The sequence below is a fragment of the Neolamprologus multifasciatus genome, chromosome 2 (assembly GCF_963576455.1).
Source record: "Neolamprologus multifasciatus chromosome 2, fNeoMul1.2, whole genome shotgun sequence".
Taxonomy (NCBI): Eukaryota; Metazoa; Chordata; class Actinopteri; order Cichliformes; family Cichlidae; genus Neolamprologus; species Neolamprologus multifasciatus.
The window spans coordinates 10,957,094-10,983,280 of NC_140440.1; the positions used below are offsets into that span (position 1 = coordinate 10,957,094).

Sequence of the window (26,187 nt, forward strand, 5' to 3'; positions counted from 1 at the left end):
TTAGACACAGTCATTATGCAAACACAATTTCTCCAACATTTAACTATAACTGGACAGCCAGCAGCGCTACTTAAGCCCTCAGAATGTGGTTTTCATCTTGCAGAGTGATGTATCTGCAGCAGCTGTCCTCTATACTGTGCCTGGCTTGATACATGCAAACTCCTATCATCTCAGTCATGTTCTCATGCACGCACACACAACACACACACGCACACACATGAGGGAAATGTCCTCTGAGTAATGAGACATAGCTGGGCCTATGTTCAGTGTCCTGTCACTTAATGTGACATGAATCTCCTTTGCTATGTGTGATCGATCTATTTATTACCCTGTTTATGTAAAGCCAAGCAAAGTCTCCTGACACAGGATTTCATCAAGCTGAAATATCAATGGTCATCACTCACTTTTTATTGCCTTTTTCTTGTCCTTTCTGGTTTTGTGACATTTGTTCTGTAGTCTATTGAGACTAGCCTATAAAATATGGTATAACACTCAACAAATCTACAGGTATATGTGACTGCTTTCTTTTTCTTTTGAATCATGCAATCTTCCTGTAGCTATGAATAGAAGTATTTTCATAATTGGTTATTGGTATATACCAAATACAAGATTTGGTAAAGAATAGCAAAAATATTGTGTTTACAATACAACAATTTTTATTTGTCACAGAAAAAAAATAAGATACTTTGGTGGAACATATTGCAAGGCAAAAATCTGTATTGGCTGCTGTGGACATGATGGGTCCATGCATGACAAATATGCCTTAACATTAAAAGAGGTTGTTTACCATTTTATGGTTATTGCTGCCAAATGTGCCATCACCATCCCTGACACCCAGCCTCCACTATCTAATAGCAACCCTCATTAATCAAAATTAAGGTGAACGTAGAAGATGAATGTGGTTTGACCCATGAGTACTGAGTAGTCATTTAGGAACACATTAATGAGTAATAAGCCTGCTCATGGGTCAGAACATCCAAATGTCGATAGGCATCATTTCCTATGTAATGTCACTGCAAAGAGAAAGTTTCTGTACTAAGACACCAAGACCTCGTTGCTCCAACCTTTCCTACATGCTTTAAACTGTATATTGGAAGAGTTTGGGGTAAACTGAAAGTCTTTTTATTTCGCTACAGGTATAGTGTACATGAATGTACCACCAAGGGCTGCTTACTGGACCTCATGTTAAATGTACTATGATTACCTTTTACATAAACACACACAAGGGTGCCAGTTTCTAGGGTGTCACGCAAGAGAAGAAGCTATTTTCTGGAAGTGTAGTGTGTGGAAGATATCCGGTCATTAAGTGATGACGTGACAAATCCTACTTCCGGGCCTAAAGTAGTCTGCGTTTAATATGGCTTTTGTGCTGTTAACATGTTTAATGTTTTGTATTTTCTTCTATTTAATCTCTAAAAGCTCCTAAAACAGTCAGTGATCACTGTTGACCTCCCTCGGCTTTTATTACCGCTAATCATTTATTTAAGCTCAGTTTTTAAAACCTTAGGATGTGACTACAGCCCAGCCCATGCAGCAGTATATGAATTACTAACCTCGTATTATCTCAATTGTTCTCTTGGCTGAAGTTTGGTCCGTTTACAGCATCCTCCCATGCGATTACATTTGTTCCTGACCACCGAGAACACTCACGTTAACTTTTATCGAGTGGAAAAAAAGTTAGCTTGTTTATATTATGCTAACATAGCTGTGTCGCTAGCGGTCACGTAGCACATCATTATATACCAGCTAGCCAAACTTCAGTAACCCTACAAACGTCACTGCTGTTTAGTTTTCTGTCTTCATTTATGTTGGAAGTGATAACAGAGCTGTACGTTTTAATTTGTTTACAAAACCCCGCAGTCAGGACATGCTATATTGTATTTAGATAGAAGCTAGCAAGCTAACTTCCTGCTAACTTCTAACTCCATTAAATGTCATAAATTCCGTTTTCAACTCAATTGTTACACCTGGTAGAGCAGAACGATGATCATTTTATTAAAGATGAAAGACTTTAGACAGTTTTTCAACTCTCAGTAATGCCACAGTGATCGTTTGCTATATGGACCTGCAGCAGACTTTAGGCCCAGACACGGCTAGTGGCGTCAGACTTAACGACCGGATACCCACATGTGTGGACAAACAAGAAAAAGAAAGACAGTGTATATGCCTCTTGTCAACACAACACACAAACAATGTTGTCCTTCATGTATTGTAATCACTGTGATCCATCTGGGTCATTTATTCTATCCATAAAACGCTATGCGTATTTTTTTCCAGTGTGTTCATGAAAACCACATTCTTTATCTTTACCGTGGAAGATACTGATTTTAACCCACACACATATTTCTGATTTTTCTTTCAACAAAAAAATCACACTTAAAATAAAAAAAAAAAAATACCTCTTAGACCAGGGGTGGCCAACTACAGGCCTCGAGAGCTGGTGTCCTGCAGGTTATAGATCTCACCCTGGGTCAACACACCTGAATCAAATGATTAGTTCATTACCAGGCCTCTGGAGAACTTCAAGAAATGTTGAGGTAATTTAGCCATTATATCAGCTGTGATGGATCAAGGACACATCTAAAACCTCCAGGACACCGGCTCTCGAGGCCTGGAGTTGGCCACCCCTGACTTAGACTGATGTGGCTGAGCAGTATTTCATGTCAGTTGAACTATACAAGAAATCTATATATCTTGCAACTGAGATAATTTCAACATCTATTTGGCATTGTTAATTTTTATGGTTGCAATGTTTTAAAAACTCAGATAATGTTGTGAGACCGTAACAGAGTTTAATATTGGATGATTGTCAAAAATGCAAACACCACAAACGAGTTAAGAAACAGCTTCCTTTGCTGAGTTCCTTGTAGAGATAGGAAACGAGAATCCGTCTTGTTCCCAGTATTCCTGTTCCTTGGAATTGTTAGTCAGCTTGTCTATCAGTCTCACTTATCAGTTCCAGTTGCACTTCAGCTAATTTCAGTTTGTGTATCAGAAGAGGAAAATATTAGAGCAATCTGCATCATGGATATGAACACTACTTTTATTTTTATTGCACAAAAGGACAAGACCACTGCATTCAGGACTTCAACTTCATTTTGCAGCTAACACAACTTTGGCTATTTAGAAGCATGTTACCAGTAAGCTTGCCAGACAGCTGTTAACGATAAGTTAGCCAGACAGTTAACGTTAATACTAATGCTAAACTAGTGAAGAACCCAAAGTGATGTTAAAGCTGATTGAATGCTGACCCCAGCCCAACAGCCAGACACTGAACTTTAACAGGTAATAGACTGATGAGGAGTCAGGCTGCTGCCTCCGTTTTTACTTGTTCATGTTTCTACAGTAGAATCACTTTCAAAGAGTCTTTGTGCTGGTTTTCATCTTTGCTTTGCGCTCTCGTCTTTGTGTTCATACCTAAATGCTAAGAGAAAGATCATATGTGTGTCCTCATTAGGATAAGGATTTGTTTTGGTATGTGGGCTCCAGCTATTTTACAGAGTAACATTAAGGCAATTTAACAAGCAGTATAAAGAATGACTTTTTCCTAGGAGTAATTGAATTGCAACAACTCCAACACTGATCACAACAAACAGGGAAAATACCTCTGACATACAAAAACATTTGATATACAGCATGCAATTAACTTGCACAAATATAATGTCTTTGATATGCTTTTTAGTGGTAGTGGTCTCTCTCAAAGCGGAGCCAATGATAATGAACTGAATCATAATATCGATAATCAGAATCACTAGATTCCTTTTAATTCCCATCCCTAGTTCCTTGTGACTAAATGGAGAACCAAGCATTTTGTTTTGTAGTGTTTACTTATTTGTGACGTTTTTTGTGAGGGTTTTTCTTTCTTAGCTAAAAGGCTTATACGTTTTCCTGCTTTGTCTAACACTTACAAGAACCAGTACACTATCTGTTCTTTTTACCAACAATCATCTTCAGAGGTGTGCTGGGGGGAACTTCTGTCCTAGCCACCTTCCAGACCTGTTGTGTGCTCAGTGGTGTGAGCGTCAGGGCTTTTGCTATCTTGCAGATGCCAGGCCTTCCTAAGAGGGCTTCTTGGGGCAATCCCAGTTACAAGCTCTGGTGTTAACCTGCTGGAGGACTCTTATCAGCTACATGTCATGTTCACATTTTCCCTGCAGGTCCACCAACCCTCTCACTGTCATCTCAACACTTCCCTAAGCTCCACCCTTGAAGGCCACTTTTATCTGGAGCTCTAAAGTGGCAAACATATTTGTCCAGAGCTTTCCCACAGTCTAGGCCTTTTGAAAGTGGACAAAGCAGCAGCACAGTAAAGCAGAACAAGAGTCAGTATGTCCACATGGAGCCCCCTGTTTTTACAGAGTCCATTTCAGATTAAATAATTATACTATGGTTGTAGTTACATCATCTAAATTGTCACTCCTTTCATTAATTTTATTATGGTAAAAGAAACGTCTCGCAAACATTTTACACTTGCGTAAGATCTGTTATAGTGAACAAGCTGTTAGCTTGTTTTAAATGCAGTTATATTTTAGTAGCAATTATATCTTAAATGTATCATATTTTTCAACAAATAACATCTTTTTGGGTGTGAAAATATCATTGTGATATGTGTACTGTAAAAAAATGTTTCACAAAAGTCCTTTTTTAATGCCACACCAGAAACAAGTTCATGATTCAGCAACGCAGATTAGTGTCCAGGGACTTTACTGATTATACTTGATGGACATTGACAAAGTGGGATTCTAACCCCCCTGTTGACAGCCACAAACCATGATCCCCACCTACAGCAGCCTACTGAATTTGCTCATTATAGGGAACAATGAAAAAGAAGAACAGGTACAAGAAAACAAAACAAAGCATGAATGAAAAAACTGTTTAAAGTTTTTTTGCTCGTGTGCACTTCAACTTTCTGAAACTTTCATTTTTGTTGATGGGGGAGTTGGCTTAGTTTGACTTCATTTGGCTTTGACTTCTGTCAAGCCTTTTATGTTCTTACTGTGGATTTTGGGTCACTGTCAGGGAGACTGGAAGAGAATGTGAAGGAAATTCAAATGTGGCTCTGCGAAAGGTAGAGGAGAATACTGATTGGCCGGTTTACCATTTGGGGAAACACAGCTGTGTCCTGAGCACTGGAGTTCAACCCAGCCTCTGGTGCCTAAGGAAACAATGTGAGTATATACTTTTATATCCATGTTAAGACCATAAATCATAAGTAACTGGTTGTTTTTCTTCCCACTTGCTAAATTTTAATTTTGTACTGTAATTTTGTATAGTACTACAGGGATACTTTGGTATTGATATAAAAATATTTAGAGTCATTTTAGTGCAATAGTGTCCTTTCTCTATTTGTCAATATTTAAAGTAATTGGAGAAATCCTTTAGTTGGCCATTGATTGGGCACCCATCACTGCCTTAAATTGGCACATTTTCCCCCCTTGGGGATTAAAATCTGTCAATGGACCCCACTGCTCCACATGCACACTCATACGCTTCACATACACTGCAGTAGCATCTCAAATCTCTAGTTCTTAGAGTGCTCTGTATGATAGTGACTGGGCAAGCTTGGGGCTTGATTAGTGCAGTTAGCCCTTCTAAGGCTCTGGCTGTTTACAGTGGATTACAGGGAGGGAGGCAGGGGTTAAGTCTACCCAGGCACAATGCCCCCCCACCTGCCTCCACCCCACACCCCTACGGGAGCCACTGCAGCAGGGCTGGCAGCTCGTCTGGGCTCCGCATCGCAAGGCCAGGCTGACAGGTAGTGGGATTTGGCAGAGCACTTTGCATGAGAGCCAACAAGAAAAACTGAACATGGCGGATTAGCTCGGGATTATGTTGTCAGAGTTAGCCTTGATGGACAAACTGCAGAGGAATAAATTGCAATCTGTTTGAGGAGAGCGCTGCCACGCAAACAGGAGAGGCGTGGGCTTGTTTCACAGCCTGTCCAAAATGACAGGGAGGGAAGAAAATCATTAATAATTTATAAACAAAGTCCACTGCCATTACTGACATCTTCCAACTCTGGCTGGACAAGACGTCTGGTTGTCTAACCTCTAACATCAGGAGCTGGTTCATGTTAAATCTTAAAACCAAAAGTGACACGGGCACGTATGAAGATAACAAAAGGTCATACCGAGACAGGCTTCTAAGATGAACTGGCTACCACTGAGATTTGAATACTATCATTGTTTCTGATAAGGCAGTATGTGAGCAGCAGGCAGGGAGATACACATTTACCCAATGCAGTCTGCAAGTTTAATATTCATTAGCTTACAATGACAGGTTCTGCCACCTGCCGTCTTAGAACAAAGTTTTGTCCAAGTAGCTTTTACGAAACCAGAAAAAGCTACTTGAAGCAAGCCCATTTTTTACTAGATCAATTTGATGGGTGGGTTTGGCATGCAGTCAAATATGGTCAAAGGCGACTTTTAGAGTGTTGTTTCTGAACTTGACAGTTCTGCCAATTGTTGCTTTATTATTTTATTTATGTATTGCATTCAGCGTTCCTTGGAGAGAAGAAATTTTAAGCATTTGTGAGATTTTTATGTCATATAAGACTTACAATGACACTAAATAGCAGCGCCATCTGGAAATTAAATTGTGTCTTGTTTCACACAATACCGGTAAACGTAACAAAATTTAAAAAAAAGAAGGAAAAGTGACTTTTTAATTGTTAATGTTTCATGAGAAGACAAGACCAAACTTTGCAGTTGATGAGGTAATGAGATGATAAATGAGAAACTATCGAAATATGAATTTTTTAAAAGTCCAAAATTTCCACTAAAAGAGTAATCACACAACGATGCTTTATTTAATTTCTTTTTGTTTTCATCTCACACTGGAGAAGCTCTTTGCTGGGGAATTGAATTAGCTCAATTTGACGCTGTGCAGCACCCTTTTTGTGATGAGGACTGACTGGCATGGTAAAATGTATTAATGAGCTTTATTGTATTCCACTCTTCCCTACATCATTAGGAATGCATGTCTGTATGTTAAACATATGAATATGCATCGGCATAGAGCATTTGCTCTCAGAGTTAGCAGTGAGCCAGTGTTGTGCCTTGAATAATAATCTAGCTGGGAAAGGAAATTTCTTTGCCTTTGCTTCCTAATTGAAAAAAAAGATAATATCAACAATTTTTTATTTTTTATTCTTAATGTCAAATTACATTTTGATTAAGCAAACTGATAACTGTGTATGTACTAATGTTTGCTCATATGATAAAAGTACATTTTACGTTTCATGTCGAGATTTAGCTTCATTCGTTTAACCAAACTGTATATTTGTGATCACGCTGTATCGTGCAATACATTAGCAAACAAGTAGAGTGAATTACAATCTTTCACTGTGTTAATGGGAAATATAGCAAGTAACAATGTAACAAGTTAAACAGCGATATGTATTAGAGATGTTTCATTCCTGTCTGTTTTACTAAAAACATCCAGTCCAGCTTTCCTACACACACAGTCAGCCTGAGGGTGAATCTAAGGTCAGCAGAGATCACTGGATAAAGGTTAACAAATTACCACTATGCCTCTCACATGCTTGATTGATGTTGAGGGGGGGAGATGTGTGTATAGAAGTTAGGTCAAGATAAGGTAAGTTTAAAGCAATGCCATAAAATGTGCTTTACAGAATACTTGAGGCCATAATAAACAAAAACAAGTAAAACTGAAAAAAGGCCAAACTTTTATTATTATATGTATATATATATATATATATATATATATATATATATATATATATATATATATATATATATATATATATATATATATATATATACATATATATATACACACACATATAAAACTGCATATTTGTGATCACGCTGTATTGTGCAATACGTTAGCAAACAAGTAGAGTGAATTACAATCTTTTACTGTGTTAATGGGAAATATAGCAAGTAACAATGTAACAAGTTAAACAGCGATATGTATTAGAGATGTTTCATTCCTGTCTGTTTTACTAAAAACATCCAGTCCAGCTTTCCTGAGCAGTGGTATGTGCTCACTCGACTAATCGATGGCAAATCATAACTCGCAGATGGAAAGAGGCAGATTTCTTTAGTCAAAGCTGTATTTAATTGATCCACTTGGAATGCTTTTATATCTACTCTGTGTTCCAATTTCTTTTCCAACTGTGCTCTCATCATATTTGACCCAAATATGATGCGTGGACATCTGTACACATCAGGCAGCATGTCATAGGAATGGATGACATGAAGTGAGGGAGGAGCCAAAGTTACTAATTTACTGACAGGACAATTAGAAAGGACTAATCTCCTATCTGAGCGAACTATTCCAGATAGGATGGGCATGCAGCAGGGTGACGAACTCTCCAGGGATCCGAAGGTGGGGGTCTGTTACCCAGCGGGGCGCCACGGGAGTGTTTGTGTTGACTGATCTACCAGGGTAAAGGTGAAATTTGGATGCATCAGACTTCCTGCTGTCATAACTGAGCTGTTGTTTTGCTTATTGTGCTCATTATGACTCAAACAATTAGACAAGATTTTGCTCCAAAAATAGCAACAGTCCTGAAAATCAGTCCAGATTTAAAATCCAGGAAGTTAAGACCCAGACATCGAAATAGTTTCCAAGATCGTCATAAACCATTTCCAAAAGGAGGCTAAAACAAAAGTAGCAAGTTAATCACACAGTATATGCTGCTCATCTTTTCCCAATCCCCATTGTAAATACATAGATTAGCTACATCTGCACATGCAGTTTCTGACCTGCGCTGACTTTATTCCTTGAACATTACAGATTTCATCTTCCTTTTCTTTCCTTTTTTTTTTCTTCCCTTTGATTTTCAAACATTATTATCTTTGCTCTCAAGTGCAAGAAGGGTAAACAGTAGCGGTGGAGAGTCATATGTCTCTTTAAATAAACCGTATTGTCTGATGATGTTTTAATGGGCAAACCTCGATCCCCTGGGCAGTGACCCTTCTGACTGTGTTTCTGCTATGTACTCTGCACAGGGTGCTGAGATGTAATTACTGTGTACATACCAGGCTTTTCTCTGGTTACTACACTGCAAAAAATATCCAACTCCTTTACTATTGCATTTTCACTTGTTTCAGGAAATTCCATTAAACCTTTAGACGCTTCATAACAACTTCTGGAATAAATCCAGAAAGATTCAAATTGGAGATAATATGAATAACCCCTACTCACTCGCAGGTCGGTTTCTTCATTTTCTCCCATACATCATATTTTAGTTACTCACAACTGAAGTTTTGATCACATCATTTATCATAACCATAACTGGATCCAAGAAAGCAGTGTTAGGATTCCTCCACTGTGTAATGCACTCAACAGATGTTAAAATAAATCAAAAGTAACGTGGTAGGAATAATAACAAACAAGATTATAGATAGATATATATATAGATAGCCATGGAATATGAGCTTTGCAGTGTTGTGAAAGAACTTCCATCCAAATGGTACAAAAAGAGCTTGTGTAGTTTTGCAGTGTTTGTGTGATATATAGGATGTGTTCCAGTAGGCACACCACAATAGCAAAACATATGCACCAGATGCTGTTGTGGAAACTTTTTAAGCATCTTCAAACCCATTAGTTTGGATTTGTTTTGTTTATTTATTGAATTATGTCATTATTATCTGGCTATCTGCATTTAATGTGTGTCACTTTTTAATTTTTATTGTGAAGCACTATATGAAAGATGCTATTTAGTGTGAATAAACAAATATATGACCTACTTTTTACCTACTCCATATGTCCAAGTTTGTTGTGCATCATGTCCTGTCACTCTGGGACAATTCGGATTTTGACGTTAAATAGTTGAATCATATTTTTCAAGGAAATTCTTTTTTGTAGTGTCTGCCTGTACAAAATGTTCCTCCCACCTTTACCCCCTGAAGTCCCTTTCCAGTCAAAACAGACAGGGTGTCCACAGAACAGGCAACACATAATTTTGGCTGCTATTTTAGTGATGTTTTCTTGGGAAGAAGCAGAAACATGTGCAAGACTGAGGGCATGACAAAGAGGATGGGAAACTTGAATGAAGGAATGAGCAAGAGAGCAAACAATGAGACAAAGTACCTCAACTCATATGTGAACTATTCCCACATTTTCCTTTTTCAACTAGAACTAATGAATTTTTGCAGACACAGGAAATGCTTTGGGAATAGGTAAAATTTCATCAAACACCGGATGTGTGCTTTTGATTAGTCATTCAGACCAAAGCTAACTTTCATAAGACAATATTATAAGAGTGCTCGAGAAAATAGCTAATGAGCAGCTAAGCTAACTTTATCTTGTTCCAAAGCATACAGTCATCTAATTTTTTCAGCACTGAGACCTAATTGGATTGTGAAGAAGTGAATCAGACAAAGAACATTTGTCTTTCACAATTATCAGGAATTCATATCTTGCACAAATTTGCTGGCTTGCATTAACATTCGATTAAATTAAGTATTGATGAGTAGCAGAAACCATTGTCACTCCAGTCATCCAACCCTTAACACTCAAGAGATTATTCAAAATTTTCTATATTACAGAAAACTTCAAAAATCTAATGAATTCAGGTCATCTTGTTACTTTTATCGGTAATTCACCAGCTTTTTGGCCTCTTGCCTCCTAGCGCCTGTCTTCTATTAGAGCTCAGTGACCACCTATTGACTCAGTGTACAGAGGAAGCAATACAGTGACGTGGTGGACAGTCTAGCATAATTCACGAGCCGACACTGAGGAAGCAGCCTGATGAAGACGTAAAGTAATATCCCAGCAGCACATGAGGTCAGCGATCCCCCTTTTACAAGCAGCGGGGAAAGAGGTTCGAGCATCGGTCACGAGACAGGGCTGGGTCCTTTTGTTTCAACAAGAGTTCATCAGTTCAGATAATATAACAGGGTGAGGTGGCTGCTGCAGGCCATTTCTAATGTAATTAGATAATATCACATGCATGCACTAAAATCTGCAGACACAAACAATGTTCAAAAGAGAGTTACGTCATTCATTCCATGTGAACTATTTTCCTTTTTTTAAATTATAACATAAAAACAAAATTGTTCCATTTTGAAAGGAAAAGAGTTGCTAATCTGAGATTGGATGTTTCATTTATTTATTTATTTTTTTTACCTTTTTCTGATTCTTTTTTTTATTTTTACAAATAGCACTATAAGAAAAATACCAGCATGTCTCTCTTTTTAAATTATTTAATGATTATATATCTGTTGTCACCATGATATTTTGTCTAGGTGCAAAATAAAGAAAAAAACACAGTATAAATAACGCTGTCTAGTCTGTACTGACATTGTCCACGCCAGGCCACCAGTTAACCTCAGATGGATGGAAATCGCCCACATATAAGGTGATGTGAGGTGAATCACCATAACTTTGGTATTAGTCCCATAATGCAAGCTGACGGTGGGGATTTCAGAAGCAGAGGAGGCAAGGCCAGAGGGTGGGCCTGGGGTCCAAAGGGTTTGTGATCATGGATCTTCTGTGAATCATGCAGCCTAGCGTGCGATCGGCACACTGCCCTCCTCTTGACTCCCTCATAAGCTCTGTTACAATAACACACTTGCCTTCACTCTGGTCCTACCCCCTCCTCCCACCACCACTAATACTCCACTTCCCTGAAAAACACGAGTGGAAGAAAAAAAAAGAAACAGCCACGTACCTAAAGTTTCAAGATAAAAGCTTGATGGTATTTATTTCGGCCGCTGGCTGCCCTCTGAATTCCATACTGTTGTTAGCATAACTGTGATGACAAAGATAATCTTTGTTATTATTATTATTATTCCCCACTTTAATTAATTTCACCCTGGGGCTGAGGATGGTAATGAAGAGCAGACATTGACTTCTTCAGCACCACTTGACTTCCTTAACACTGAAAGCCCAACCAAGTATAAGTCAAGGTTAACAGTGCCACCTACAGTAGAGAGAAAAGTCCATCATGTGCTCTGATGACATGAAAGGAACAACCGTGGACAGATATGAAGTATCAGCTATCCTGTACTGAAAGGATTTTACCCATTTTAATTTAGGCTGGATTCAGGGAAAGTGGGCCTCTTTATTGCAAATAAATTGTTTAAACATGTTTAAAGGTTTTAGACCCTTAAACTGTGACAGGCCTCCCCTTTAGACATGAGTTGTAGGCTGAGAGGGACAAGTTGACAGCCTGTGGCTGTATATGTAGTAGTTTAAGTTAATTATACTAAATTTCAGTCAATTATACTAATTTGTACTAAAAGTAACTACTTGTCAGTAGTTTAAAACATTTTAATAAAAAAAAACCTCTAACAAAAAGTATATTTGATGCTGAACCCTGAAAACTGGGAACTAAATACACACACAAAAAGATGTTGTGACTTGAGGCTAAATAAATAAAGCTAAACTGAACATACAGAGCTGTATGATGAGCTTTAATGTTGATTTAGAATTCAGAAATTATGGTGTAACATATATAATATGTAATTGTAACACGTATGTAAGTTCACAGAATAAATCACTCAATAATCAACGAATAAAATTTGCATTCTCTCACAGCTTTACCCTAATTTTTTGTCCAATATTGAATAAAAAATGCTTAATGCCAAAAATGCTACAACTGACACAGAGATTAATCTGAAACAAGTGCTGAAAACAACAAGAAAAGCATGACATTGTGCATTCTTATTTTTGATTATGGTCAGTGATGGCTTTGGTTTTTATTAGCTTTTTTATGTTTACTGTCGTTGTTCAATTTGTACACTTTACATTTTGCACTTTAGTGTCATCAAGCAAATAGAAAATTGCCTCTCTTTAAATTTCCCTACAGTCGCGATAATGTTGCAAAGATCTAAAAAAGACTGTGGTCCAAGTGTCTCATAAGACAAATTCATCTTGATAGAGAAACCCACTCTAAGTCATTGCCTACTTTGTTACAATTAATTATTTCACAGCTGACTAATTTAGTTCATCAGTTTAAGGGACTACCCGCAGGAATCCAGAGATTTAACCATTTGCCTTGGCAAGAGAAAGACAAAAAAGAGGCAGAAGACGAACCATTGATGTTTATCCTCAGCCTTATCACTGCTGGCGATAGGCTTGTAAATATTATCCTATTCTCTTTAATCCACTGCACGACGTCGTGCTCACCCACTTACCGGAAGCTCCGACATTTACCTCGGGATTTGCCAGGGCTTGGGTTAGAGTGGCTGTGAGTGGGAAAGTGCTAATCTACAAGGCCGATTCCGGATTAGTCTGGTGAGCCAGGTGACCTGAGGCCCTGAGATCTTATTGGTCACAGGAGATGCAAGCCTGTGGTCCATGGTCGGGGGGTGAACGGCTAAAGGAAAACTAAGAAAATGAGAAAGGGATCTCACTGACTCTAAAGTCTCTTTTTTTCCCCTTTTCTCTCACTCTTCTTTTTTCTCTCCTTGTCTCTCATCCGCACTCTTTCTTGCTTACTCTGTCTCTCAAGGAGCCTTGATGAGAATTCCACTAATCAGCTGAGGATTAACAGGGACTCAGACAACACTACAACTAATTCCCCCTTCACCGCCACTGGGGCAGCATGAGGCCTCACAGAACACTGCTGTACATCAGCACACTAGCACAGAATAAATCATTATGCATGAATATGAATTTTTCTGCTAGGCTCAGATATAACAGATATTCACCTGTTGATTTCAACATTGCTTTAAACACAAGCCTGGATTATGTTCAGCCACATCATTTTAGAAGAAAAAAAACTGTTGAATTGTTAAAATAACTAAACAATATGGAAAGTTATGTTTTATTGCTTAATAAACAACATTATTTTTTTTGTCATTTATTTTTGTTTCATTTTTGGGAAAATGCATTTCACATTTCTGGCCATTTTTTAATCCACATAGCATTTAAAAAATTTGAAATGAAGATAATTAACTGCAATTTTAGAAGTAGTAGTTCCTTCCTTAAATCTGTGCAGCTGTGCTTTTGTTGAGCACAAATATGATGAAATATTCAATAAAAACATTTAACAAAGGAAAGTTAAAAAAAATACATTACTACATATATGACTCATCTTGTCTAATTTGGCAATAATGTGTTGTACAAACACAGCACAGCTCGATGTTTTAATCGTAATGTTTTCTGATATTGTTCATATTTGGTGGTGGGGGTCTCTCTAAGACAAGTGTGTGAGCCTGCATGACTGCTTTGAGGGTAATCCTGTAGGCTTGGATAGGAACACGATGGTCAGCTTGGGTTTTTCAAAGTGACACTGGCATCAGGAGCTCATTCATTTTAATGTCAAGACTCATTCACTTGCTAGGTCATGCAGGCCCACCCACAAAGCAATTCTCATTACAAAAAAAATGAAAATCAAAAGTGTAAAGTTTCACACCATAGACACCATAGACCATTTCATCACGATATTTTGAATTTGCTTAATTTTAGTAATGCAAATTGCAGTTTGACCAGTCCGGAGTTCATGATAATAAATTAGAGGCACTGAAGGTAATTCGGTTGCATTTTCAGTCTGGTTAAGTACATTTTTGCAGCAGTTCCATGCTATCGCAGAGACAGGTTGGCTTCTCAGCCTCCCACAGTTTTTGCAGTAATGAAGGAGCTGTCTTACCCAAACAAACAGGCTCTCTGGAGATGTACCTCAACTACCTCCTTAATCCAGGAAGTCTCCTTATCTCCCCACAAATGGCCCCGTAGTGAGCCACAGCACACTACAGTGTCATTCATCAGTTAAACCCCAGAGCAATGAGCAGGTACGATTGCTTGATGTTCGAAAAGTGAAAAGTGACAGTTCTGAATATGATAGCATAAATCGGGGCTTCACCAGTAGTTTTGTCAATATCGCCTCAGTTTATTTGTCACTATATTGAATCCTTACCGAATGATGTGCTGTTATACTTCACTGACAGACTATTAACGATCATCTAAGCAAAGTCTACCTGGTGTGATGGTGCTGCTGTATTCTTTCTTTTCAAAACATCACATCTTGGGCAATGAAATTCATTTCAGGTTTTGCAGGTCTAATTCAGTTTAGTTAAAAAAAATAAATTTAAATGAATAATTAAATCAGTACATCCCTTTGTTCAGATTTTCTTAATGTTAAATGAAGAAAAATACAACAACTGTTGGACTGGATTGATTTGTTGAACATATCAAGAAAAGCAGTATTTTTTTAATAAAGGGCCTGTAGATACTAGAACATCATGAGCCTTACTGAAACACACAATATAGCTTCGCCTCACTCACTCTCATGCAATTATTTTCTTTGCTGGTTTTGAAAATAAATTAAACAAACGAACAAAAAAGGAAAAGAAAGGAAAGAAAAATCAGATTTCTGTAAGACTGCACAGAATATAACTTCTATCTTGATATATATGAGCAGAAACTTGAAAATATGTTGAGACTAAAAAATATGTTGAGACTTAAAATGGTCTACAGCCCTTAAAAAGTTAAATGTTCAAATTTTGCAAAGTTTATGATATCTGATAGAAATACACTGAAAGGGCTTGTGAAAAGAAAAAGGAGGGTCTGGAGGTGTTGACACGGAGAAAAGGGGGCACAAAAACAGAGGAGGGAGGACTGGAAGCAGAGTAAAGTAATTTGTGGAGGAGTGGTGATACTTGGCGCCACTCATTAGACAGCTTCATAAAGAGTTAAAAGCTTTGCTTCTTGGACTGAATACACTCCCACACCAAGCTTAATGGACCATGTCAGAAACAGAGCTGTCAAATAACAAAAAAAGGAACTTAAAAATGTATATCTATACATAAATATGCAGTATTTTAAGAAGCATTAAGAATTTAAGAAAACAATAACATAGGGAACTAAACTGACAAATTACAATTGATTGCAAATAAATATGGATGAATATGGCATGATGGTTTGGTAAGATTATAATTTCATATATTTATTCAGAAATGACACAAAATTTTAAAAAAAAATTTAGTTAAAATTTTTTAAGTTAAACTGCTTTTCTGTTACCAATAACAACACAGTTAAACAATTAAATGCTGAAAATAAGTAAAATATAAATAGACTAAAAATATAAAATTGGTTATGATTTTGTTAATTTTAATTCACTATAATGTCCCCAGGTTTGCTCTTTGTAATTTAGATGATTAAAAAATTTTGTTTTCTTTTAACAGCTGTCAAATTTACCTAGAAAGTTAAATCAATGTAATACGAGACTGACTGTTAGTACTGTAAGTAAGTATTAGGTTTACGTCTAATCAGTCTTTTTGCTTTTGGTTTGCTAACAAGACTTTAAGCTTGCTTTGTTATTTTGTCATGTATTTACTATATCTGCTGTATAATTTGTAAATCTTCTAATTTAATAAATTGTGCGGTTCCCTCTTATGATTGAATTGTTGTCTGTGTTAATATGTGTATGCGCTAAATAGCCGAGCAGTTTCCCATTAATATCAATTACTCTGAGGCAGGTTTTGAGCTAGTTGCCACTTGCCAGTTGCCAGAGCTTTCATCCAGCAGTGTTGATCGTTAATACTGATGTGTACATTTTTCCATCTAAAGCTCTTATAAAGAGCTAAGACCATAAGACGGTGTTTGCGAGTTTAGCGACTACGCCAACAAGGCAACAAGGAGCTGGAGAGAATTGGAAACCGAGTACGCAGCCGGTTCAGAAAGCTGAAAACAGCTGTGTTTTTACAACCGCTGAAATACAACGCTGGAAAGGATTTTTTTTTTTTCCTCAGCTACCCATACTGCACCTGCCATTTCCATCACAGCCATGTGGTCACAAAGGGAGCAGTATATCTGTCAACAGGATCAAGTCCTCAATAGACCCCGCAAGCCACTCAATCCTTCAAGACACCCCCTCCACAGGCCTTAACAAAGCCTCAAAACCCCTCAACCTGGCCATGTTGGCCAAATTCATTCAGGATATCCTCCAGTTTTCTACAAGGAAGATACCTCCATCACCTGTCGAACTTGTCCAAACTACCTGGGGAGCTGTTTATTACCATTCCACAGACCAGGTCAGAAGTTAGTAACCTGTTTCTGAGCTTACTTTGCACAATTTTGCACACCAAAAATGTCTGTATTAGCAACATTATTTAGTGTCGGAAGAACAAGGACATGGGAAAATAAAAACTCACTAACCCTCATAAAGACACCTGTCATCGTGGCTCAGCTCTGAACTCTCCATAAGCATTAAATAGTATGGGTCCTGAGTTATCCCCACAGCTAACCCAAGCGGCAGTGTGGGGTAGGCACCCTCTAAGGTAAAGCCCAAAAGACGAAGAAAACGGGGATACTGGTTCAACCTGCCGGGGATTAGGAAGGGGTCACGGTGGATTGGCTGGGTTTTCCTCTCCCACCGAGGAGGGAAAACAAATATTAATCACCTCTAGCACTTCACACACAAAGGGCCCCAAGGCACAAGGGCAGGAGGGCTAGCTGAGAAGAAGACACAGGCCCCGACAACTAATGAAACTCCCTCCTTGGTGGCTTTGCCATGGTGGGTCTTGATCTCAAGACACCGTGGAGTGTAGAGTATGTGTGTTTGCAATGTTTGGAGGCAAATGTAGTTGTCCTTCTACATGCATGTGATTACTGTTATTACTGAGTTATTAACATAAAGGTAATAACTCAGTAATAAGTGCATGTTTGCATCTATGACCTGTATATGTTTTACATATTTCGTAAGTAACAGAGTGATCAAGACAGAGAAGGAAAATGAGCGTGTGTGATAACATAGATAGCAGAAAATGTGTGTTTGTTTACTCTGTTCCTACTTGGCAACACGTTCCTCTTCCTCCCACACCTCCCAAAACTCCCCCGTCCTTCGTCCACAAGGCATCTCACAAGTGGTAACGACGAACCCCACCTGGCATACTGGTGATGGTGCCATCTGGTTGTGGCCAAAGCTCGCCATCGGGCCCACAGTCAGTACCCACAAGCCAGTGTGGTGTTGTTTAATGAGCGCATATGAGCAAACATTTGACTGCCAGGTGGCGTTGCAGCCACGCCATGCAGACCAGGCGCGGTTCTGCCATTGCCGTTCAAACCCGGGGGCATCAAAGAGGGGCCTTGGATTTCTAAAGTAACTAAGACATAATCCACCCCCTTATTGGTCCCATTCATATTGAAATACATGATCAGAGGAGCTGCAGAGGCCTTAATCTTGCCAATGAGCGGTCCGGCACAGCTGCAGGGATAAAGTCAGAGTATGAGACTGCCAGTATATTAGAAAAACTCAGGCCTCGCTGATTGGATTAGGGGAGACGAAGAGGGGGGGGGGGGGGGGGGGTGTCTCGGGGGTGAGGAAATGTCATCTTCCAGCGTTATGTGTGGCGTGGTGGTCTCAGTGTTGGCGACCAAGGATCAGGAGGTGGGGCAGACACACTTTGTCCCAGGGTTCAGTGACCCACAAAATAGAAATTGAAGGGGGTGAGATGAAGAATAACGACAAAATGGAAAGCAAAGGCAAAGGCTGAGTGTGTGTAGTCAGGCCTTGATAGCACAACCCAGCCACCCAGCGTGAGCTCGTCTGGTATTAAGTTGTAGCATGGCAGTTTTGAGGAGGAAAAGAAAAAGAGAGTCAGAAAGAGGGAGAGGACTAAACCGGGCATTAGCTGTCGACTTAAAGGTTTGTTCTGGTTCCTCTGGTAGGAAGAGCCGCCCCGTTTAAGTGTGATTGAGCATGGCTTAGATGGGGATCAATGGTTATCCTCTTGACTGTTTTGTTTTGAGGTTTCTTTTCTGTATTTACTGTGAGGAAAAGGAGAAGCCATTTTGTTTCACAGAGCACGAGCCAAATATTTCCATAGTTGTATGTCTGGCACTGGCATTGTGATTTATTCATTTAAACTGGCAAATACTTCTCAAACACACGCTTCACTATTCATTACTGTTGCACACTTAACTCCTCCTTGATTATCAACCTAAACATTGACTATAAAAACTGTGGACACTCATTTTTTCCTGGTGGTATTTTGAGAGTGCTTGTATATCACTTGAGGATTCTGCTCCAGTTTATTTCTTGTTATTTGGTGAGAGTGGGCATTTGACCTTTGCCCTGTTCTGCAATCTCCTATGTAGAGATGGCTTTAATGTTTATCTAAAATAACACGCTGTGTAGGCTCAGGTTTCTTTGCTTTTCTCTCTCTCACTTTCTTTTTTTCAGGTGCTAAAATCTCCTGAAATCTTTGATACAAACTTACAAAAGTGGTCATTCTTACCCTATTTTCTAAAAAATAAAATATTAATTTGTTAATTATTCTCTCTTAAGCTTTTGGCTTGGTAAGCCTGCACAGGTTTTTATGTTCTTCTGTATTAAGTACATTTATTTATCTGGTAATAAAATATGCTATTGACATTGTCATTGCCATTAAGCAACATATTTACCGTGCCTTTTTCACACTTCGCAATTTAAATTCTATGACCTGCCTGCAAGCTATAATGTTTGTCATTTAAATGTAAAGGATATAACATTATCAATATACATTCAGGGTTTAAAGCGCATTTAAAGCACACTTTGTATACATGTAATATACAAAATATAAGCTATAAGACAAACATACACAAAGACTCTACAGTATATATGCAAAAAAAAAAAACTAAATCTTATGTAATATTTATTTTCTGCCAGGACATTTATTGCTGTGGGTGATTAGACTGATTCAGCATCATTATCTCCTTCAGACACACAGTTGGGAGCAAAAGCATAGAGTAACACGGCCTATATGCACTGGGCTGACGATGGATTTTTGGCTCATGGTACACCTGCCCAAGATATTTACACTGGATTGACACTTAGCCTGCACTTAGGGAAGTATTGCAGAGAATTGCATGACTCTATTTCACATAAATTATTATTCTAATTTGAAGATTTGAACAATTTCACGATATGATCGAATAATAATGTTTCCTAACCCGATTGCAAAATAGTGCCAAATACACTCTACAGAGAGAGAGATTTCAGGTTTAGGGCTTTTAATAAATAAAAATAAAATAAAATGTTGCACTACAAGCTACATAAGGGGGTCTCAGTGCTTTCTGAATCCCCTCTGAAATTGAATTCATATAAATCAAAGTGTACTTGCACAAATCATTTCTTATTAGCGGACCATATATTATTTAAAATCCACCAGCAATTATTATTGAATATATGTGTGCCTCGACAGACATATATATGCACAAACATGCGCATGTGCATAACCAGACACACAGGTGGGACATCTAATCTCAGTCATTCTTTGAGTTTGTAGACAGCAGACTTTCGTGGAATCCCTTTGCAAATTTAACCAGCCACACTGGAAAAACTTTACCACTTCGTGTTTTCACTGTGAGGATACTACGCCAAGCACATTTCTCCATAACATGTTAAAGATAAACTTTATATCCAGGACAACATTTTAATCTGAGAGACGTATACACAAATAGCAGCTTTCAATTAAGGTTCGTTGTATTTTAGGATTGAGTTTCGATTCATTTTGAATCTTTCTCTTAACTGGAAGGTTAAAGTTTAAACTCTCTTTTCCTTAAATTAGATCCACATTGACTCCAGTGGGGCTGCTCTGTAGATGACCACTGATGTTTTTAATGATACTGTCCTGCCCCAATACATATCTACTATATCTATTATATCTACTATCTACTGAATATTTTCCTACATTATTACTGAACATTATTAAATATATAGAATATGACATTGTTGTCATATTATATGGTATAATGCACAATAGACATGAGAGGTGTGCAGTGCAAATCAGAATTACAGATTAGTACAAATGTTTGACAAAACTTACATTTAGATACTTTAATTTAATTTTAATAATTTAGATATTTAGATACATACATTTAGAACAAATTTAACATTTACCTATCAAATACAGGTATAAATCATACATTTCTCAAAACGATGACATTTTCAGTATTAATTCCTTTATATGTGCATTTTTTTCCTTTTTAAACTGTATTTATTCCATTTTGCTTAATTAAAATAATTCACAGTGAATTACGTAATTCACTGTTATTTCTATTAAATACATGGATGCACCCAGGATATTTACTTAAGCACTACATTGCTGCATGCTCTCTCAAAGAAGAGTTGATCATTGTGTTTTATATTACTATAATGTTCTCTCTGGAGGTTTGGAACCTTAAAAAAAACTCGTCTACCTCCGTTACCTATCATATGATGTCATACATCTGCACATGTACCGTTGGTCACTCGAGTCAAAAAACAAAAGTCTGCTTTGGTCCCTGTGGGCTAAATGAGCTAGCTCAACAATGCTATTGTTCCTTAGAGGGATCTACAGATGATTAAGTACCCTGTTGAGGGAGTGGAGCTGGTGCCAAACAAATACTAAAATGTCCACAGCAACAATGGTTGGTCCAGTGCCAGAGATAATTATCCACTGTGTGGATTCACACACCAATGGCGGCAGAGCTGCCAAAGTGCTCGCCTGACATTGAGCATTTAGGGCTCGGTGCCTTACCCGAGAACACAAAGGGACCAGGGATCAAACTGCTAAACTACTCCTTATAATTAGGAGACAACCTGCTCTGAATACAAACTTCTTACCAAGTGTGAAATTATTTTACTTATTTCATTTATGTAGCATTAAAGTTCAGGCTTGTTTATGATAACACGGTGAAACACAATGATGTGATTCAGTTCATTAAAAGATTCTCAAACATAAAGATAGAAGTCATTAATTGACTGGCATTTTTTTGTTTTTTGTTTGGGGGTTTTTGTAAGTAGTTAGCCGTCTTTTGGTATGACACACCACAAGTATACTGCTTCAAAAACTGAGTGTAAAGAACATGTTAATAGTCATTAATATCTACTTGTCTTATTTATAACTGCATGTATATTTCCCTTCTAACGATTGCAATGGTGCCTATTCCTGCTGCTCAGGATAACAGTCTGTGCCAGTATGACAGACGGCAGCACGTAGCCCATGTGCGCCGTGGGAATTGACAGTTTGTGTCAGCTGTGTCTTCTACCTGTCGTCAATAAGCTGCCACTAACTCTCTTCCTCTTTCCCCGAGCAGGCTTGTTTTCCGTCCACTTGTATCTAAAGGCTCCTTGCTGGGTGACATACCTCTGTAATGCCAAGGAGCTCCAGAGCTATTTATCTCCATCTCTGCACCTTTTGGAATTAGTAACATCGCATTTCAATAGTGATTCCTCAATCAACAGTGGAGTGCTTGGACATCTGGCTGTAGCTGTGATACTTGTATATTCTTACATGTTGAAATAGCAGCAAGTAAATGAGGGAGTTGGTGAGTGATTGAGTGAGTGTTGAATTTGTCAGGGAAGCACCATGTTTAGTCAGTGGTAAGACCTTCAGGCATACGAACTACAAACTACTACAGGAATGTAATATCAAATCTCCAAACAACCATGGTTTGTGAACTTGTAAATTAGTGAAGCTGAGATTGATCGAGGATGTACTGTCTAAATAACCTTAACAATGAGCTGGCTGCTAGATTGTCCTATGTCAGAATTTTACCTGTACTTTGGGAAGTGTACAAATAAAATATTCTCAATAAACTGCAATAGTCAATTTGCCAGCATTGATTTTTGTTCTACAGCAGCAGAAAAACGCTGGTATGCCTCAGCCTGTGAGTGCTGACAATTTGATCTAACTAATTTCCAAATATTTGTTTGGCTCCAAGAAGTTTCAGAGTTGACCACACATATCCTTTGGCAATAACGTGCTAAAACTGCAGCGATAAAATGCATTATCATTCACCGTTAATTATTAAAGGAAGCTGCAGAGTTGGACGTGTTGTATTTTTAAGTACTATTCTATGAACTGCATCTTTAATAAACTCCAAAATTAATGGAACTGTTTTATTACAGTTTGAAAAAATGTCCACCAACATCAGAGTGGCTAATTTTCACGCAACGAATGTGTGTTTCATCACAGTAAAATATGGTCCACCTAGTATAGCAGACATGACCACAAGATCAACCTGCAAACTGAGTTTGAATGTGGGTATCAAAATTTACATGTAACCAAAGTACTTTGGTTACATGTAAATTTCCCATGTAATTATGTTACAAGTACAATGTAAAACATTCAATTTAATGGAATCTGGTCAAAGAAAATGTATCTAATTAGTATACATTCAGTGAGCATATGAGTTATTATTATTTTTAAATAAATCAACCTTTTATTTTATACATATCAGTCGCATTTTACTCAAACATTTTTTAGTGTCAAACTTACTGATTCATGTTTATGAGGGCAAAAATAATTTATTTGAGTGCTGGTCGCTTTCTGCCACTATCCGGCTTAGAGCTCAGTGACCCTGTCTGTAACTTTATGAAGTCTGCCACTTTATGCCTGAATTGCTGTGGTTTCTAAGCACTTCCACTTTGCAATAATACCAATTAAAGTTGAAATATCTAGGATGAAAGAAATTTCACAAGCTGTTTGTTGCAACAGTGGCATCCTACTACAATCCCACACGTGAAATTCAATGAGCTCTTTGGATCAACCCATCCTTTCACAAATGTTTGTGAATAGCTAGGTGCTTGATTTTATACACATTGTACATTGTCCACAGTGTATTTGTAACTCCCCTTATGATGTATCTTGATCTGGTGGTATATTTCAATCAGCTTTGAATCCATCATGAAACAAATATTGCTTTACTCTGCTATGTATGGTAACCAGTAATTTACCTGAAGCCTGCTTCTCAGCTGCTGGTTAAACATTTAAACTGTGTGTCAAAAAAGTAATATAAAATCTCTAAATTGCCTGGTTTTGTCACTGTAGCTTCAGAATGATGATAAATTAAACTGAATTCTTCATTGTCTGTGGGCTCAAAAGTCAACTCCATATGACAGGAACACTGAAAGAGCTCAATTTTAAGTCTAGGCCCTCGGATTATACTAATTATACGCAATAACAGACTCAGTTCTTTGAAGGTTAAGCCTCATTAACTTCTCCGTGTAGGCACATGTAGCAGTAAAAGATCATCGGAAAACCCCTGGAAGAGTGTCAACATGTACAAATTCGGCTGTATCTACAAGTGGTATGTATTGTAAGTATTTCGGCATGCTGTACTTTCTGTAAAATATTCTGACTTCATGTTTTTTCCATTTTGTAAGTAGTTTTGTTAAAACCACTGCTGTTTTCTAGACCGAATTAAAACGATTTGTGCATGTATTGTTTATCCAAGATCCATTCATTCACCTGACAGTTGTTGTTGATCTACTTATCAACTTCAGCTTAGTAAATTGTGTGATTTTTAATGCAATTTTGTTAGGCCTTTTTTGTAAATGAAAAAAGACAAAAAAGGTAATCTACTTGGTTTAACCTGAAACAAAGTTGAAACACACAACCTTAAATCCATCTGCTTCCTCGGTGCTGGTACAAAATTCATCTCAAAAACAAACACCTGTTTCAGAGATGCTCGCTCCCTCAGTTTTAAGCTTTATTATTGGAGAACAAACACAGTGTTTAATCGTTCATATTAGACATGATTTTGATAAACCCAAGATTTTAATGTATCTCAGTGCACCGGCTCAAAGGTCACTGCCTTCCACCTAACAGAGGAGTCATATAGTAAGAGAATGGGCCCTGTAAAGGAGACCAGAGATTTACTGTGTCTTCCTCACACCCATGCTTCGATGCCATAACATTTTATGATGTATTTTCAGCAATACTTTTTAAGCACATCTATCCCATAAGGCAGAGACATAATTCACCTATGGCTATAGCTGAGTCATAGCCTTTCAAAGCCTGATCTAAACCTGATTTAGTCCATACAGAACAGATTTAAACTGGTATATTATTATGTTATGTATACAATTGTTATGGTACTATAATGTTATTGTTGATAGTCGCATCATAACTGCACTATACAAGTCAGTGTCAATTAAAACTCATATATTATACGCTAATTTTATTTCCATAATTCACTTATTATAAATGGGAAAATAATTTTGGTAGCTTCTGTGGATATTTTGTTATATTGTTATGGTTATATTTAACTTATGACTTATTATTTATTTTATTTTTTTTAGATTTATTTATTTATCTAGACATATGTTGTGTTGCAAGGAAAATTAGCTAAAACTATTTATATTATACATGCAGAAGAAGAACATTACCCACATTTTTCCACACTTAAGGTCATGAAAGTGTCTTGAAAAAATGATTATCGAAAAGAAAAAAAATGCTTACATATGATTTAGCGAGGTGTCTTAACTTAGAAAGAAACCACTGCCATTTTTAGCCACTTCTAAATGTACATGAAACTCCCATTAAATGTGGTAGAATAAAAAACTTTATTAGATAATTACAATTTATTGTTACTTAAAATGAATCAGAACATTTCCATATAAGGATGTAAGATAAACCACATTCATGTCTGATGCAGACAAGCAAATGCATGCAATATTTAGTTTCAGAAATGTTACACCGTAAAGAGTTTTGGCAGTGAGGCTGCTCTAATTAAGCTTAGATGTTTTGGTTCATAGTTCAAACTCACCCGTTTTTATTTGGAGAGCAGTAAGGGTTCAGACTTGTCCTCTGAGTGATGTGATTGGAGGACACTAAATCCTTGTTCTGTTAAGGCTCAAAGAAATATTGCAGATGAGAGAAAATATCTTGGCAAAAAGCATCAGTCAGAGATGCTCATGGGAAATTATTGTTTTTAAGTTAATAAGTTGTTTTACTCTTAGCTGAGTGAAAGGGGATTTTAGGGATTCGAATCAAAACAAACAAAATGTCCAAATGAACTAAAGTGCAAAGGAAGAATCCTTGGAAGGAAATCAGTTCTACACATGGTATGAGCAAAATAAAGTCCAGATGTAGTGAGCCGATTTTCTGCTTCAGCTGTGTTTATAGGCATGCAATAACTAACACAAACACACACACAAACTCTCAAAATGGCTTGTCAGGAATAAAAAATGATGAAGGAGGCCACAATTTCTTCATACTAATCAAGATAAATAACCTCTACTGTAGCAAATTGAACTCGCTCCATTTAATGCTTCTCTAATTTCTTATCTCAGCTGAGACACGGCATTAATACAAATAGTGAACACGGAGGTTTGGACCATATTTAAAAGCTTGATTGCAGCCACATGATTAATGGATTAATGTAGTAGAGTTGACAGATAGGAGCAGCTGTCATTTTAGCACCTTGACAGTCCATTTTAACTGAGTCTTGTGCATTTTTAGTATATTTACAATATAAAAAACATGTATAATAACAATATAATAACTTTCATTAAATGTG

The 26,187-nt window shown here is 37.6% G+C and overlaps 1 long non-coding RNA gene across 1 annotated transcript in view; it reads left to right on the forward strand.

The window, feature by feature from the left end:
• The first annotated feature begins 325 nt into the window (after positions 1-325).
• Positions 326-26,187, forward strand: part of LOC146523996 (uncharacterized) — a 315,951-nt gene continuing 290,089 nt past the window's right edge. Inside the window, exon 1 of the long non-coding RNA XR_014876745.1 lies at positions 326-1,832. This is a non-coding gene — a long non-coding RNA (uncharacterized LOC146523996). The remainder of the gene's footprint in view (positions 1,833-26,187) is intronic.